Genomic DNA, 15,753 nt, shown 5'->3' with positions numbered 1-15,753 from the left:
AAATAAAATAAGTAGGATAGAAATGTACAAGTAAAATAAATAAATAAATAAATAAATAAATAGAGTAATAAATATGTACAACCATATATACATATATACAGGTGCTGTGGGGAAGGGAAGGAGGTAAGACGGGGGGATGGAGAGGGGGATGAGGGGGAGAGGAAAGAAGGGGCTCAGTCTGGGAAGGCCTCCTGGAGGAGGTGAGCTCTCAGCAGGGCCTTGAAGGGAGGAAGAGAGCTAGCTTGGCGGATGGGCAGAGGGAGGGCATTCCAGGCCCGGGGGATGACGTGGGCCGGGGGGCGATGGCGGGACAGGCGAGAGCGAGGTACAGTGAGGAGATTAGCGGTGGAGGAGCGGAGGGTGCGGGCTGGGCAGTAGAAGGAGAGGAGGGAGGTGAGGTAGGAGGGGGCGAGGTGATGGAGAGCCTTGAAGCCCAGGGTGAGGAGTTTCTGCCTGATGCGCAGATTGATCGGTAGCCATTGGAGGTTTTTGAGGAGGGGAGTAATATGTCCAGAGCGTTTCTGGACAAAGATAATCCGGGCAGCAGCATGAAGTATGGATTGAAGTGGAGAGAGACACGAGGATGGGAGATCAGAGAGAAGGCTAGTGCAGTAGTCCAGACGGGATAGGATGAGAGCTTGAATTAGCAGGGTAGCGGTTTGGATGGAGAGGAAAGGGCGGATCTTGGCAATGTTGCGGAGCTGAGACCGGCAGGTTTTGGTGACGGCTTGGATGTGAGGGGTGAATGAGAGAGCGGAGTCGAAGATGACACCAAGGTTGCGGGCTTGTGAGACGGGAAGGATGGTAGTGCCATCAACAGAGATGGGAAAGTCAGGGAGAGGACAAGGTTTGGGAGGGAAGACAAGGAGCTCAGTCTTCGACATGTTGAGCTTTAGGTGGCGGGCGGACATCCAGATGGAGATGTCCTGAAGGCAGGAGGAGATGCGAGCCTGGAGGGAGGGGGAGAGAGCAGGGGCAGAGATGTAGATCTGGGTGTCATCAGCGTAGAGATGATAGTTGAAGCCGTGGGAGCGAATGAGGTCACCAAGGGAGTGAGTGTATATTGAGAACAGAAGGGGACCAAGCACTGAACCTTGGGGAACCCCCACCGTAAGAGGATGGGAGGGGGAGGAGGAGCCTGCAAAAGAGACTGAGAAAGAACGACCGGAGAGATAAGAGGAGAACCAGGAGAGGACGGAGTCTGTGAAGCCAAGGTCAGATAACGTGTTGAGGAGAAGGGGGTGGTCCACAGTGTCAAAGGCAGCTGAGAGGTCGAGGAGGATTAGGACAGAATATGAGTCGTTGGATTTGGCAAGCAGGAGGTCATTGGTGACCTTTGAGAGGGCAGTTTCCGTGGAATGAAGGGGACGGAAGCCAGACTGGAGGGGGTCGAGGAGAGAGTTGTTGTTGAGGAAACTAGATATACTCAGAGGAGCATTTCAAATAAATGTTCACTTTTTGATTTTTTAAAAAATATACTTACTTTCTTTTCCCCTATCCTCTCCATCTATTCTAGTTGTATCAGATGTGTTTTTGTAAAGAAAAATGTTGTTTTCACTGCCTGGTTTAAAAAGATGATATTGTAAATAAAAATTTCAATATGTTTTAATGGTACCCACATGGATATTCAGAAAGCTGGAGAATGAATTACTGATGCACTGCTGTGTTCAATTAAGGTTTATGTGGAGTGATATTAATGGGCAGAAGTCAAGGATTGTTTGGAATCTAATTTTGGAAGCAAAATCAGAGAGATGCATACAAATGACTCTTTGTATAAAGAAGTGGCAGAGTTGTTTATGACTGCCCCAGTCCTGGCAAAGCCATACTGCAGAGTCTACTGGCAGATTCTATTATGGTCTAGTGGATAATGTTTTGGACTCCAACAACCACTTTAGCAGCAGCAATGAAAAGACTAACAGGTTCTTGATGGTGAGGAATCATATGAAATTGGTTTTCTTGTGTGATTCAGCGCAGAAAAGAAATAAAGAAACCTCAGGCTTCCCACAAGCATCTATACAAACATCCATAGAATTTAGCATCCACCAATATGACATGATATATACCTATATATGCATATATATAAACATTATATAAATATAAATACACACACAAATGTGTATAAACTTTACAATCCCACCAATAAGACCCACTTTCATCCTTTGCTTTGTTGCTTATGCTACAGTTGCGTCAGGGATACTAAAACACAAATTTATCCCTCTGTATGCACTATGGACTCCACTTTAACTCTGTTTTCCACCCCACCCCATGTTTTTTGATTACCAAGTTTACCTATCTTGGAACTGTTCTCCCATATAAAGATACGGGTGATTGATCCATGAAATACTGTCCAATTCAACCTTACTGAGGAGTTATAATCTAATATTCCTGTTGCCCTATGAATACAGAAGGCTTTCCTAATATGTTTGGCAATTCTGGGTGCCATTTGGGTCGATTTTGGGGGTACTTGGTGATTTCCATGCTACAGCATTATTTGTGCCTCTTGTTTGTAAGCAATGTTCCAACAGATATCACTGAAGTGATTACCGATCCTCAGATTAATAGGTTCTTAACCTTAGAGGCACTTGGGATGATTAGGGGGTTAGGGGATTTGGGTGCATTAATAGAATCTGAATCAGAGGTAAAATTTAGGAGGTATATGGAAACAATAGTAAGAGATTATCCTCAAAAACCATAAACACCAGAGACAGGCAACAGTAAAATAAAGGGAAAGCATGACCATAAAAGATCAGATTAAGAGTATATTCTGTGGGGAAAGAATACCAAAGGAAACAATAATAATAATAACTTAATAACTTGTGCAAAGACTGTGAAGAAGACACGAGGAGAGGGATGGGGGCATTAAAAAATCATTGTGTGTGATCAGGAACACTCAAGAATTCCCAGGAGAAATAACAGAGGGAAGAAAACCAATCTTGGGGGGGTGAAATAGAGAGGAGCATGGGATGTTAGAGGGAGTTAGAGAATCAGCATGGCCTAATGGATAGACCCTTCTGTGGCTGGGGAGTCTGAAGGAAGTCAAATTCTGGCTACTCCATTTGTTTGCTGTGTGACCTTGGACAGGTCACTTAGCTTCTCTGTGCCTCAATAACCTCATCTGTAAAGTGGACATTAATACTGTGAACCCCCTGTGGGACACGGACTGTGTCCAACCTGATTATCGTCTATCTGTTCCGTTCCTTAGTACAGTGCCTGGCTCATAGTAAGCACTTAGAAAATACATATGAAAAGAGTAAAAGCAATATGTTGTACTGCTGACAAGAGTCCACCAGTTGATTTGTAGGTAGATGACTGACACAAGCACCTGCATGCAGTAAATCTTCTTGCTTCAGACCTTCTGGCATACCGTTTCAATCTTTGGGTGTTAATGAACTTGTGGAGGGTTGCGGCTCTTGAGGATTCTCTTTCAGAGAAAGAGGGGTACATGACCAGTAATAGACATACATATTCTCGATTCCCTGGTTTGTCATGCTCACTTTGAAGTGTTCTTTATTCAGAGAGCACTGTACTATTTTGTGCATCACTGGGGAGGGCATAGTCACTACTGCTTCTGCAGATGAACAAGGACACTAGAAACCTTAGCCTCAGTGAGGTAGAAGTCAGATGTAAAGACGTGGCTTCAGTCCAGGGTTTTTTCAGAAATATTTATGGGGCTGTAACAGAGAACATTACCAGGTGCCACTATGTGAGCTCCCTGAAAATAGCACAAGATTTATGCACCTAGCACAATGTTGCCATCTCAGAGGTTTGTAACCTTGTGCTATTTTTGCCCACTGCCTCTGGTCAAAACAAATTAGGGGTCTGAAAAAGGCTTCTGAAGTCCAAGAAGAAATCATATATATTTAAGATAGGAATAGACATGATTATGAGCCAGTGGGAGAAAATCAATGCACCATCTAATTAAAGTTATTTTAATTTAATGTGTTATTTTATTGTATTTGGCCACACAAATCTTAGTTACCTGATGTTTTCAGGGTACAGAAAATTCCACTGGACCATTCCTACAATTAAGTCAAAATTCCTGGATAAAAGAAAAATTGAGAGAGAGGGAGAGAAGACATAAGAGAGAGAGGAATAGAGGAGAAAGACAGCTATTATTTCCTCTTCCTTTCTCCATATATTTGCCTTTATATGGTTTTCACTTGCTCAGAGTTGGCTACAAGTAGCTTAAGGTCTTGAAGTTTGTTCCACATGTGTACATAATTGAATATGCTTTTGTATGTTCCCATACTATAATTAAGCTGTTAAAATGAACAATCATATTTGCAGTCTAATGTTTACTGAGTTCCGGGCACTAAACCAAATGTGCAGCATCATTGCTGCTTTTTTTCCAGGACATTATGGCAGACCATAGATGTTTAAATACTATTCATTATTCTTGTTCTTGTTTTAAAATTAGCATATTTATATAAACAGGGGGATGTGCAGAGGCTCAGCAGTATTATTTGCTGGAGATGATTGTTTCTTAATTAAAATTGCTTCCCGAAAGAGGTAGAATTCGAGGAAACTTTTAACAAAGGAAGCATGACCAGATGCCTCCATTCTCAGTGGGTTGGTTTCCATTGCATCAACTGCCAGAAGGCCAGCAGGACTAACAGATGTCCCATTGTGGCATCAGCAGTGAGGATTCAGGGAAGGTGGTGGAAATGTGGAGCTGATCCTCAGCAGCGGCAGCAAGTTAGAGCAGCCTCAGCAGCAGGACAATGTAAGTTACCGTAGCAGATGTGGGAAGCAGCTGTTTTTGCCCACTCTCTAGAGTTCACAGCTCTGTTTTTCATCTCTGTGAGTCCCAAAATAGGGCTGTGTCCCAGGTAGCCATGGACATTAATCTGGGACGCCAGTGGCGTTATTTGCTGCTCTGAATTGCTTCCACTTTTTATGTTTTTCCATTGCTTCCACTTGGCATATGGGTTTGTGCACCTCTGTGGGTGAATATATCTGTGTATGTTTCTGTGAGTTGGGTCTGTAGGTGTCTTGGTGAGTGTGTTTGCCTGTTTCTCCTGCCCCTATGTGTATTCGTTTTTGGATCCTTGACCCTTTCAAGGTGAACCTCTTCTTGGTTCTTGATTTCTCTTTCCATATCCCCTTCCCTTTCTTTTCCCCCTCTATTCACTTGGGGACAGTCTTGGACTGGGTTCTTCTTCTAGACACCTCCCCTCTTGAAACCCCACAACCTGCAAGCCTTTCCCTTCTTTTCCCCTCTTCACTTCCATCCATTTTTCACTTGAGCCTGAAAACATTGGATAGCCTTAAATTAAGGGTAAGGATGTTGACTTGGACAGCGATTGGCATCAGATGGAGAATAGAATAGACCATGTTGCAGGAGGCTACATTCTGCTTGAATGTGACAAGAAAACAAAAACAAAGTGATATTCCAGAGTCCTCCAAAGTATTTGTTAGCCAATGGGCATGCCCAAGTACATTTCAGTACCATCAGTTTAAAACTTTTCTAAACAGAGTAAAAATGAGCTAAACTGATATAAATTGACACCAAGACCATGTCTTATCTCCACAACTAGATGTCTTGTCATTTGTTTCTCTCTTCTGGAAGTCAGAATAGTAGGAAGTTGTGTTGGATTTTTTTTTCAACTAGAAACTTAATTTCAATAGGGACATCAGATTTGTTTCACGTGTCACTGTCCTACTTAATGTTTGAATTGCTTGACCCATATGTAAAAACATTTTACTTCCATAGCACATTTCAGATAATGATTTCAAAAGATGAAAATGATGTTTCTATTTTAGATTCATTTTTAAAATATGCCCATCTTTAAATCCTCTGGGGTTACAGAAAAATGATGCTACAGCAATAGTCTGATCTGGAAATTTGACTCTAACCAAGCCTGGTGCAATAGAAAGAATAATTAGCTAGTTACCATACTGGAAAGCATTGGACATTTCCTAGTCCTGAGGTCTTTAAAGCAAACTACCCTTTCAGGTGGGGCCCCGTTAAAGTGGAAGTCTAAGAATGAAAAAAAAAAAATGGCTGTCGTTCAAGCATTCCGAACAGCTTTGAGTTCTTTTGTGCATTTCTCCCGCAATCTGTCTCACAACATGTGCTGCTGAACACAGGAAGACCAGAATGAATTGAGAGAGTGTGGGTAGCTCAACCCAAACCATCAGCCATATTGGAAATGCAACATAAGTGGACGTCCTGCTGAAGACAGGATATAGATTTCCTCTTAACCCCTGTTATCTGAATAATGCTAACCCAAATGGCAAGGGGCCAGAAACAGAGCAATACTGTATTTTTCTAGAAAAGTGTGCAAGTGTTCAGGGGATTTTCTCAGTGACACTCACATTTAGAGATGGAATATCATCCATTGGTGAACATATTTGAACTTGAGGAGAACTACATATTTAATAAATGTCAATAATTTGACTTATACCTTTTTTAATGTGGATAACTGTGAAAGACCATACAGTGATGCAAATTTTAATAAAAAATTAATATCAACCTATTAGAAACATGGATACAGAAAGACATGTAACCTGCCTTTACATCAACATATTTTTTAGAACACATGATTTTTTTCATTCATCATGTGCTCTAGTATTTATGGGATACATTCTCACATCAGGATAGCCTGATTAAAAGCCCCAATATTTCCAAAGATATGCTGTTTGCTCTTCCTTTCAAACCTATATCAGGAACACAAAGTGGTGTGTTTGTGCATGTGTGTGTACGTGTGTGTGTTATGTTCTTCAGATAATGCCCCAGGATTTCAGATTTTGTCCTCATCTTCCTGAAAATGCTGATCGTACCTTTCACAATGGTTGCTTAACAAAATGTGTCCTTCAGTGCCCTGTTCTCTTGTGGAGCATGGGAGTAAACTTGGGGTTGGACTTTGACGATGTAGGGAGCTGGGGGCAAGACAGTGATTGAATGGAAGAATTAGGGAGAGGGAGGAAAAGAGAGCCCTTTTCTTCCACCTCACCCGTGCTTCAAGAAATTATTTTGCGCTCCCTGGACTCTTGGATTTGGCCAGAGGCTCCTCTTACTCCCTGATCTTGGATTCTGGGAGGTTGAGCCAAATTCCTGCCTTACCTCAGGCCTGTCAAGGCAGCTTGAGGAATCCTTCAGGGATAAGGTGGATCAGGGCATTAGAACTGTCCTAGTGGCTATTTAACCCTGTGGGGCCACATCGGGGATGTGCCACTTTTGGGTCCAGAGTTTCAGGATGCTGCTGATAAATCTCGGGACAGGGGCTCAGACACTAGTCAGCACAGACCAGGAGAGCTGGACTCAGTGCTGCTCGAGATGGCAGTGGTTTCGGAGTCTCAACTCTCGTCACCCTTGCAGGTGGGTGGTGTCTGAGAGGAATTTTCAATTCCTCATCACCCTTCTTGGCAGGGTGGGGGGCTGTCACCTGCCAATCTTAGAGGATCTTGAGGTGAGTGTGGTGTATGGTTTGGCCAAGGAGCCGAAGAGGGTGAGGGGAATCCCTGTTGCAGTGGCAGTGGAGGAGAAGACGACACAGCAGAGAGGATGAGAGAAATTCTTCATGTGACAGAACAGAGTTACAGGTCCTGGACTACCAATAGGAGTCAGTGGAGTCAATGGAGCCAGAGTTTTCGAGGGTTTATCTACGTCTGCTCAGCTAATCCAAATTACTATGGAGGAAAAGTGCTAGAGTCAAGCTACCTGGGAGGGAGACTGCCCAGCCCTCATGCCATCTGGGTCTGACTGCTTTGACTGGGCAGGATGAAGACATAGCAGCAGTATCCATATCCAACACTGGGAAAGCTATGGCTGTAGCTGAGGCTATTGGGCTCTAAATAATAATAAAGTCATTTATTAAATGCTTACTATGTGCAAAGCACTGTTCTAAGCTCTGGGGAGGTTACAAGCTGATCAGGTTGTCTCACGGGGGGCTCACAGTCTTTATTCCCATTTTACAGATGAGGTAACCGAGGCCCAGAGAAGTGATGTGACTTGCCCAAAGTCACACAGCTGACAATTGGAGGAGCCGGAATTTGAACCCGTGACCTCTGACTCCAAAGCCCCTGCTCTTTCCACTGAGCCAATCTGCTTCTACTTAAGCCACACTATTCTCTTCTCCATTTGGTGCCAATCATTGCCCACATCTTTTCTTGTTTTTGTCTAACCCCTCCTTATGTTTTTATTACCATACCTTCCTTTTTTATCTCAGATTGTAATTTCCTTGGTGGCCAGAGAAACTATCTTAATGAGAGTAATAATAATTTAATGATAGTAATAATCATAATCACGGTTTTTGTTAAGCACTTACTATGGAATGAATACAAACAAATTGGGTTGGACACAGTCCCTGTCCCACATGGGGCTCACAATCTCAAGCCCTCATTTTACAGATGAAGATTCTCATCTCATTCTAATTCTTGTATGTTTTCCAGTGCTTAGTACGATGCGTTGCATTTGGTAGGTGGTTTGTAAATACTGCTGAATGGATGGATGACTGCAAGCAAGCAATCAAATGAAGTCAAATTTCATTCAGGGCACTCTGTGTGCCAGCACAGCCTGGCAAAGACTACCCTGTTCATGAGGAAAAGGCCAGAAAAGTCTCTGAAATATGCTACCTCATTCATATGAGGTTCACTGCAAGACTCTGTTTAGTGGATTTCTATCTAGCAGTGCTCAGGCTGACTGGCTTCAATGTAGCCATTAGGGGTGAGGTTGCTCTCTTAGACTAGAAATCTTGGTACTTAGGGTGCCAGAGAGATAAAATCAAAAGCAGCAACAGGATTATGAAGCCCCGTGGACTAGTGGATAAAAGATGGGCCTGGGAGTCGGAGGGCCTGAGGTTCTTATCCCAGCTCTGCCAATTGCTTGCTGTGTGACCTTGGGCAAGTCACTTAACTTCTCTGGGCCTCAGTTTCCTCAACTGTAAAATGGGGATACCCATTCTCCCTCCTACTTAGACTGTGAGCTCTATGTGGACTCTGTCTGACCTAATCAACCTGTTGTTACCCCAAGGTTTAGAACAGTGTTTGACACATAGTAAATGCTTAACAAATACCATAAAAAATGCCATTAGAAAATGATTGCAAGTAGCAATTGCATTGGTTCAGATTAGAGAAGCAGTGCGGCTCAGTGGAAAGAGCCCAGGCATGGGAGTCAGGGGTCGTGGGTTCTAATCCCGGATCCACCACTTGTCAGCTCTCTGACTTTGGTCAAGTCACTTCACTTCTCTGTGCCTCAGTTCCCTCATCTGTATAATGGGGATTAAGACTGTGAGCCCCACGTGGGACAACCTGATCACCGTGTAACCTCCCCAGTGCTTAGAACAGTGCTTTGCACATGGTAAGCACTTAACATAGTAAACACGTAACAAATGCCATCATTATTATTATTATTAAAAGCACCATGAATGGTTGGTTTAGGATGGATTGCCACCTAATCCAATAAAGCATACAGTCATCTCATCATCAGCAGTAACATTCATTCATTCAATTGTATTTATTGAGCACTTACTGTGTGCAGAGCACTGTACTAAGCGCTTGGGAAGTACAAATTGGCAACATATAGAAACAATCCCTACCCAACAACGGGCTCACAGTCTAGAAAGGGGAGACATCTTCCAAAGTGAAGGATGGCTGTAAGACCTATGGGAGAAGGTTCCCTAATTAATCAAAAGTATTTACTGAGCACTTACTGTGTGCAGAGCACTGTACTGAGCACTTAGGAGAGTACTTAGGAGAGTACCAACTCTGTTGATAGATGTGTTCCCTATCCACAAGGTGCTTATATCTGCCAACTTAAGAGATCTCACCATATGTTATTAGTATACTTGAGATAAGGCAAAGCTGTTAGATAACAGTTGTTGACCTTAGCTATTCCCAGCTGAGTATGGAACCTGCACAGAGAAGTGATACTCCTTTAACAGTTTTAACAATAATAATAATAATAAGGATGGCATTTGTTAAGTGCTTACTATGTGCAAAGCACTGTTCTAAGCGCTGGGGAGGTTACAAGTTGATCAGGCTGTCCCACAGGGGGGCTCACAGTCTTAATCCCCGTTTTACAGATGAGGGAACTGAGGCCCAGAGAAGTTAAGTGACTTGCCCAAAGTCACACAGCTGACAATTGGCGGAGCCAGGATTTGAACTCATGACCTCTGACTCCAAAGCCCGGGCTTTTTCCACTGGGCCATGCTGCTTAAACAAACAGTGTTAACAAAATGCCAGTTACTTGAATTGAAATAGAGGCTAAGAATATGGAGAAGCTGTGTTTATGTTTATGTTTAAATGTTGTAGTATAAATCTTCTCATATAAGACCATTATTAACATTTATTTTTCAGAACTTCAATAGCAAGTTGGAAGCACTAGTAATTGAGCCAAACAGTTATGACCAAGTAGATATACACTGTCATCTGTTATAGAGATGGTAGAAATCTCTTTCTTTGTATTTCTATTTACGTGTGTTCTCTCTGAAGGTCTGCCTGTTTTTGAAACATTAAATTATTTTGAATAGAAGCTTCAAGTACTGATCAAACAATAGGGTAGGGTGGAGGGGTTCTTTAATACCACTCGGACATGTTCCTCCCATGCCTATCTTTAACTTGAAAATTGGCATTGCATGCTCTTGCTTTACAGGTGGATAATAGCCTGCCAAGCATGGGAACTCACTCACAGCCCCTGAGAAAATCCCAAAGTGAAAATGCTTGACATGGGCAAAATAGTATATAAGAATAAAGAGTAAAACACTCTGACATAGATAGCAAGGCACAGCAGGCTAGTGGTGCCACAGGTCAAAGACTGGCAGGTTGCCTCCTGACACCTGAGAAAATAACAAGCATCTCTCCCTGGTAGCAGTAATACTATAAATTAAGTGAAGGGAATGTATCAAGATGTTTTTCCCTAACAAAATGATTAGGTAAGGTTTAACAAGAATATGGCAGTATGAGCAGCATATGAAATAGTAAGTGTCCAACCGTGCAGCATTAAATTCAGGAGGTAATTAATTTATATTTCAAGCAGCCCCTCAACATAGAGAAGAAGAAAAAAATGTACAAACAAAATGGACATTTTCAAACTGACTGCCTTGAAAATTTTACAGATATGCTATAAAAAACAAGCCTAGCTTCACATTTCTTTAACAATTAGCAGTTTCTAAACAATCATATGGGCCTTGTTTTATAAAACAATATTGCTATAGAGCATGTTCTCAAGATATTAGATGATAAATGTAAAGTAAACCATCAGTTTTAAGAAGAAAAGGAAGGATGGAACATTGTTGAAGATGACTTTCAAATTTTGTGCTATGATGACAGATCAAAAGAGATTTATTACTATGTGATCCCTGGGAACTTATAAGTAGGAGGTGCTAGATTATGATGGCCACCTTCACCTGCATCCAGTGAACCTCATTGTTCTGAATATCCTGGAGTGTTGGGTCATTCTCCAGATAGCTATGCCAGGATGAGTTGTGGCTTTTGTGGAGTCTCTTTCAGGGACCCAAAGAAGGGAATATTGTCAGAAAGTGCATTTGTCAGTAATATTGCCCAGTGGGCAAAATCAGCTTTTGGGAGACTATAATGTAACCGAATTGGGTAGTCATGTTCCTTGCCCAAAATGAGGTTACCATCTGCAGGGGGAGATGGATATTAATATAAATTAATAAATTACGGATATGTACATAACGGGAGCAAATCCAAGTTTAAGGGTGAAACAGAAAGGAGCGGGAGAAGAAGAAATGAGGGCTTAGGGAAGGCTCCTTGGAGCAGATGTGTCTTCAATAAGGCATTGAAGGAGGGGAGAGTGATTTTCAGTCAGATATGAAGAGGCAGGGTATTCCAGGCTAGAGGCAGGACTTGGGAGGAAGATTGGCACTGTTATAGATGAGCTCAAGGTACAGTGAATAGTTTGGAATTAGAGGAGTGTTGTGTGCCAGCTCAGTTGAAGTAAGAGAGTAGAGAGGTTAAGTAGGAAGAGGCAAGGTGATTGAGTGCTTTAAAGTCAATGGTGAGGAGTTTCTATTTGCTGCAGAGGTTCTTGAGGAGTGGGAAAACATGGACTGAATGTTTTTGGGGGTAAAATTATCTGGCTAGCGGAGTGAATTATGGGCTGGAGTGGAGATGGACAGGAGTCAGGGAAGTCAGCAAGGAAGCTGATAATAGTGACATTATTGAAACTGTGTGGCATTCTGCGTTTGTGCATTGGTGTGGGTTGCATAGATGTGTGGAATCTTCTCCATGGTTTTTTACAAGTACAAGGATCTTATAATTTCAATTCTTATATAAATTATCCAAGAACCTCATGCAGTGTCTGCACACCATGGAGATCAGTAGATAGAGATGGTATTAAATTGCTAATGGTAGAGAGAGTTTAAGCACTCCCAATAAGAAAGAATTGAGGTTGCCACTGCCAATCACATTTTGGAGCATTTAATGGCAGTAGCTGGGGAGAATTCCTTGGATTGAACAAGAGAAAGCAGTCAGAGCTCAGTCCTGGTTTTGGGGGCTTTACGATAGTGATCCTTTGCCCAGTGCTGTATATTTTTCCAGTTTGTGAGGATTTCCTACTTTTGGTACTTTGATTTCCTACCTGTCTACATGTTTTGTTGTCTGTCTCCCCTTTCTTGACAGTGAGCCCATTGTTGGGTAGGGACCGTTGCTATATGTTGCCGACTTGTACTTCCCAAGTGCTTAGTACACTGCTCTGCACACAGTAAACGCTGAATAAATATGATTGAATGAATGAATGGTAAAGAATCTGCTGTTTTCCTAAATTATAGCTTATCAATTGCTTCCCTTATGTGCAGTGAAGAACAATGAAGACAGGTAAGAGAGAGCCATCTAAAGGAAAGCCTGCAACCAATAGGCTGGGAATTTTGTTTTAGGAAGGAAGTAAAGAGTTGAGGTTTCGAGGAAAGGAGAAATGTATTCCAGTGGAAATTTAGAATGTAAAGAGGCTTAAAGCAAAGCTCTGGTTGAAAGGATAATAATAAGGTTCATTTTAAACAGTCAGTTAACCAGTGGTATTTATTGAGCACATAGAGAATGGAGCGTACTGTATTAAGGCCTGGTAGAAGTTGGTAGACACAATAACTTATAGATATATACATAAGTGCTGTGGGGTTGAGGGTGGGACACATAACAAAGGTGCAGAAGTCACAGATCCAGGTGCACTGTAAGGTTAGGAGTATTTCAGTAGCCACCCAGAAGTACTGGAGAAGAAGCCACAACACTGAAAGTTGTTGCAGTATCTGCACATAGTACAGTTTCACAGTGAAATGATATGACCGGTTGTGTGTAAGCGGTCAAAGAGGGGTTAGATAACAATAACTGTAGTATTTAAACATTCGCTATGGATCATGCTTTCTTTTAAGTTCTGGGGTAGATATAAGGTAATCATATGAAACACAATCCCTCACCCACATAAGGCTTATAGTCCAAGTGCTCCCACTTAGATCAGGGATTGAATCCCCATTTTACAGATGTGGAAAATGAGGCACAGAGAAGTTAATTGACTTGCCCAAGGTCTCACAGAAGACAAGTGGCGGAGCTGGGATTTGAACCCAGGTCCTCTGTCTTCTAGGCCAGTGCTCTTCCTGATAGGCCATGCTGAGCAAGCAAATCCAGTAAAGCATCTGATAAAATAGTCCATCACTGAAGGGATGATAATTTGTATGAAGGCGGTGGCAGTAAAAGTGGAGAAAAAATGTCAAAATAAGTTAAATATTTTGGAGAAAGATTTGAGCAGGACTTAGAGACATGTAAGTGCATACTGAGGAGATGAACAAAGGTGTAGTTATGGCGATTGAGCTTTTCATTAAAGTAAGGCCAGGAAGAAAATAGTTACCAGTTTGTGAGTGGAGGGGAAGAAAGTACACATTGCTGAATAAGTTGTGTATTCCTTTTGACATATAGATTCCTATATTTATCTTAATAATAATAATGATGGCATTTATTAAGCACTTACTATGTGCAAAGCACTGCTGTAAGCGCTGGGTGGGGAATACAAGGTGATCAGGTTGTCCTACATGGGGCTCACAGTCTTCATTCTAATTTTACAGATGAGGTAATTGAGGCACAGAGAAGTGACTTGTCCAAAGTCACACAGCCGGCAAGTGGCTGAGTCAGGATTAGAACCCATGACCTCCAACTCCCAAGCCCGGGCTCTTGCCACTGAGCCATGCTGTTTTTTCTTAATGGACCAGTCTCCCAGACTTGTTCACTGGCCATGCTTAAACTCACTCAAACATCCTGTCATTAAGTTTCACATAGTGCAGAAACTTACAGTAAAGCTTTGGTTGATAGGATAATAAATAATAAGCTTCACAAGTTAGGAGTATTTCAGCAGCAGCACCAAAATACTGTTTTGTTGTCCGTCTCCCCCTTCTAGACTGTGAACCCGTTGTTGGGTAGGGACCGTGTCCACATTTTACCGACTTGTACTTCCCAAGTGCTTAGTACAGTGCTCTGCACACAGTAAGCACTCAATAAATATGATTGAATGAATGAATGGAGCAGAAGCCAGAGCACTGAAAGTTGTTGCAGAAGATGATTTGTATATAGTGTCAAAAATATCAAGCAGCACGACCTAACACCACTAGCCCTAGGTTGTAATTCCAGCTTTATTTTGCCTGCCATGTGACCTTGGGCAAGTCACTGTGCCTCAGTTTCCTCATCTATATACTGGGTATTCAATACCTGTTCTCCCTCCTTCGTAGACTGTGAGGTCCAAGTGGGACACGGACCGTGTCCGACCTGCCACGGCACTTAGAACACTACTCAGCCCATACATAGTAAGCACTTAAAAGTTCCAAGAAAATAAAATTTAAAACAAATAAAATAAGGCAATTATTTGTTTGAAAATAATGTCTACATTTCCCGACTTACAGATCAGAGAAGTAGCACAATCTCCAGTCATTAAGAGTTCGTGACATATGGTGCTGAACTGTTAGACAGGTATCCATGATAAACTCTGACGTATTTCCATAAAATCAAATACATTAAGTCCTGAGAGAGCTTATTTTAGGGGATTGTAAAGAATCGTTTTTTGAGGTTGATTTTTTTTTTTCTAGAAAAGGCTAGACAATCATTTGAGAGGATTAGATCATTTAAATGCTTCTATGCTTCTGCTGCAAGCTTGACCAAATCATTTAGAAGTGCCCTCCCGTTCTGTGCTCTTTGATTTTATGTTCTCTGCATCTGTGACAGATAAAGCACTACTTTAAATGCAGGCTGGGTCTTGGAATGAAGGGAATTGGAAGATAAAGAAAAAAAGGATTAATCAAGAAAAAGGAAAAAAATGGCTTTTCCTCTTGAAATCTGCAAATAGAGTGTGAAATAATAAAGCGGTATTTTAGGAGTATAGAAGTGTGGAGACAAAAGAAAAGCATGTCTAACCTTTCTGCAGATTAGAATGATAATGGATGATGCAACTCATTAGGAATGAGGCTTAATGGCTGCTGAAAAGACACAGAATTTGTCTTATCTATGTAATGGCAAGGGCAAATAGTTTCAGCAGACTCAACACTCATGGAAAAAAGCAGATCTCATGAGGATCTTTCCTCCATTCCTGTAATTAAACCTGAATTAAAACAGCCATGTAAGCTTGTAGTAATGTGGATTAAATGTACATACTTCCCAGAGGCCAGCATGCAATCATTATTTATGTTCATTTGGATTATCTCCCAAGTTGTTTTTTGTTTCTTTTCCTGTAAATACTTCCTCCCTTAGTTTAGCAGCAGCAGAAAGGACTGGAACCAAAGATCACTTGGGAATTCGACAGTTAGGAGCATTGAATAT

This window comes from Tachyglossus aculeatus, chromosome 17 (genome assembly GCF_015852505.1).
Source record: "Tachyglossus aculeatus isolate mTacAcu1 chromosome 17, mTacAcu1.pri, whole genome shotgun sequence".
NCBI lineage: Eukaryota > Metazoa > Chordata > Mammalia > Monotremata > Tachyglossidae > Tachyglossus > Tachyglossus aculeatus.
The sequence above is the reverse complement of the archived record's forward strand: the minus strand, read 5'-3'. Positions refer to the sequence as shown.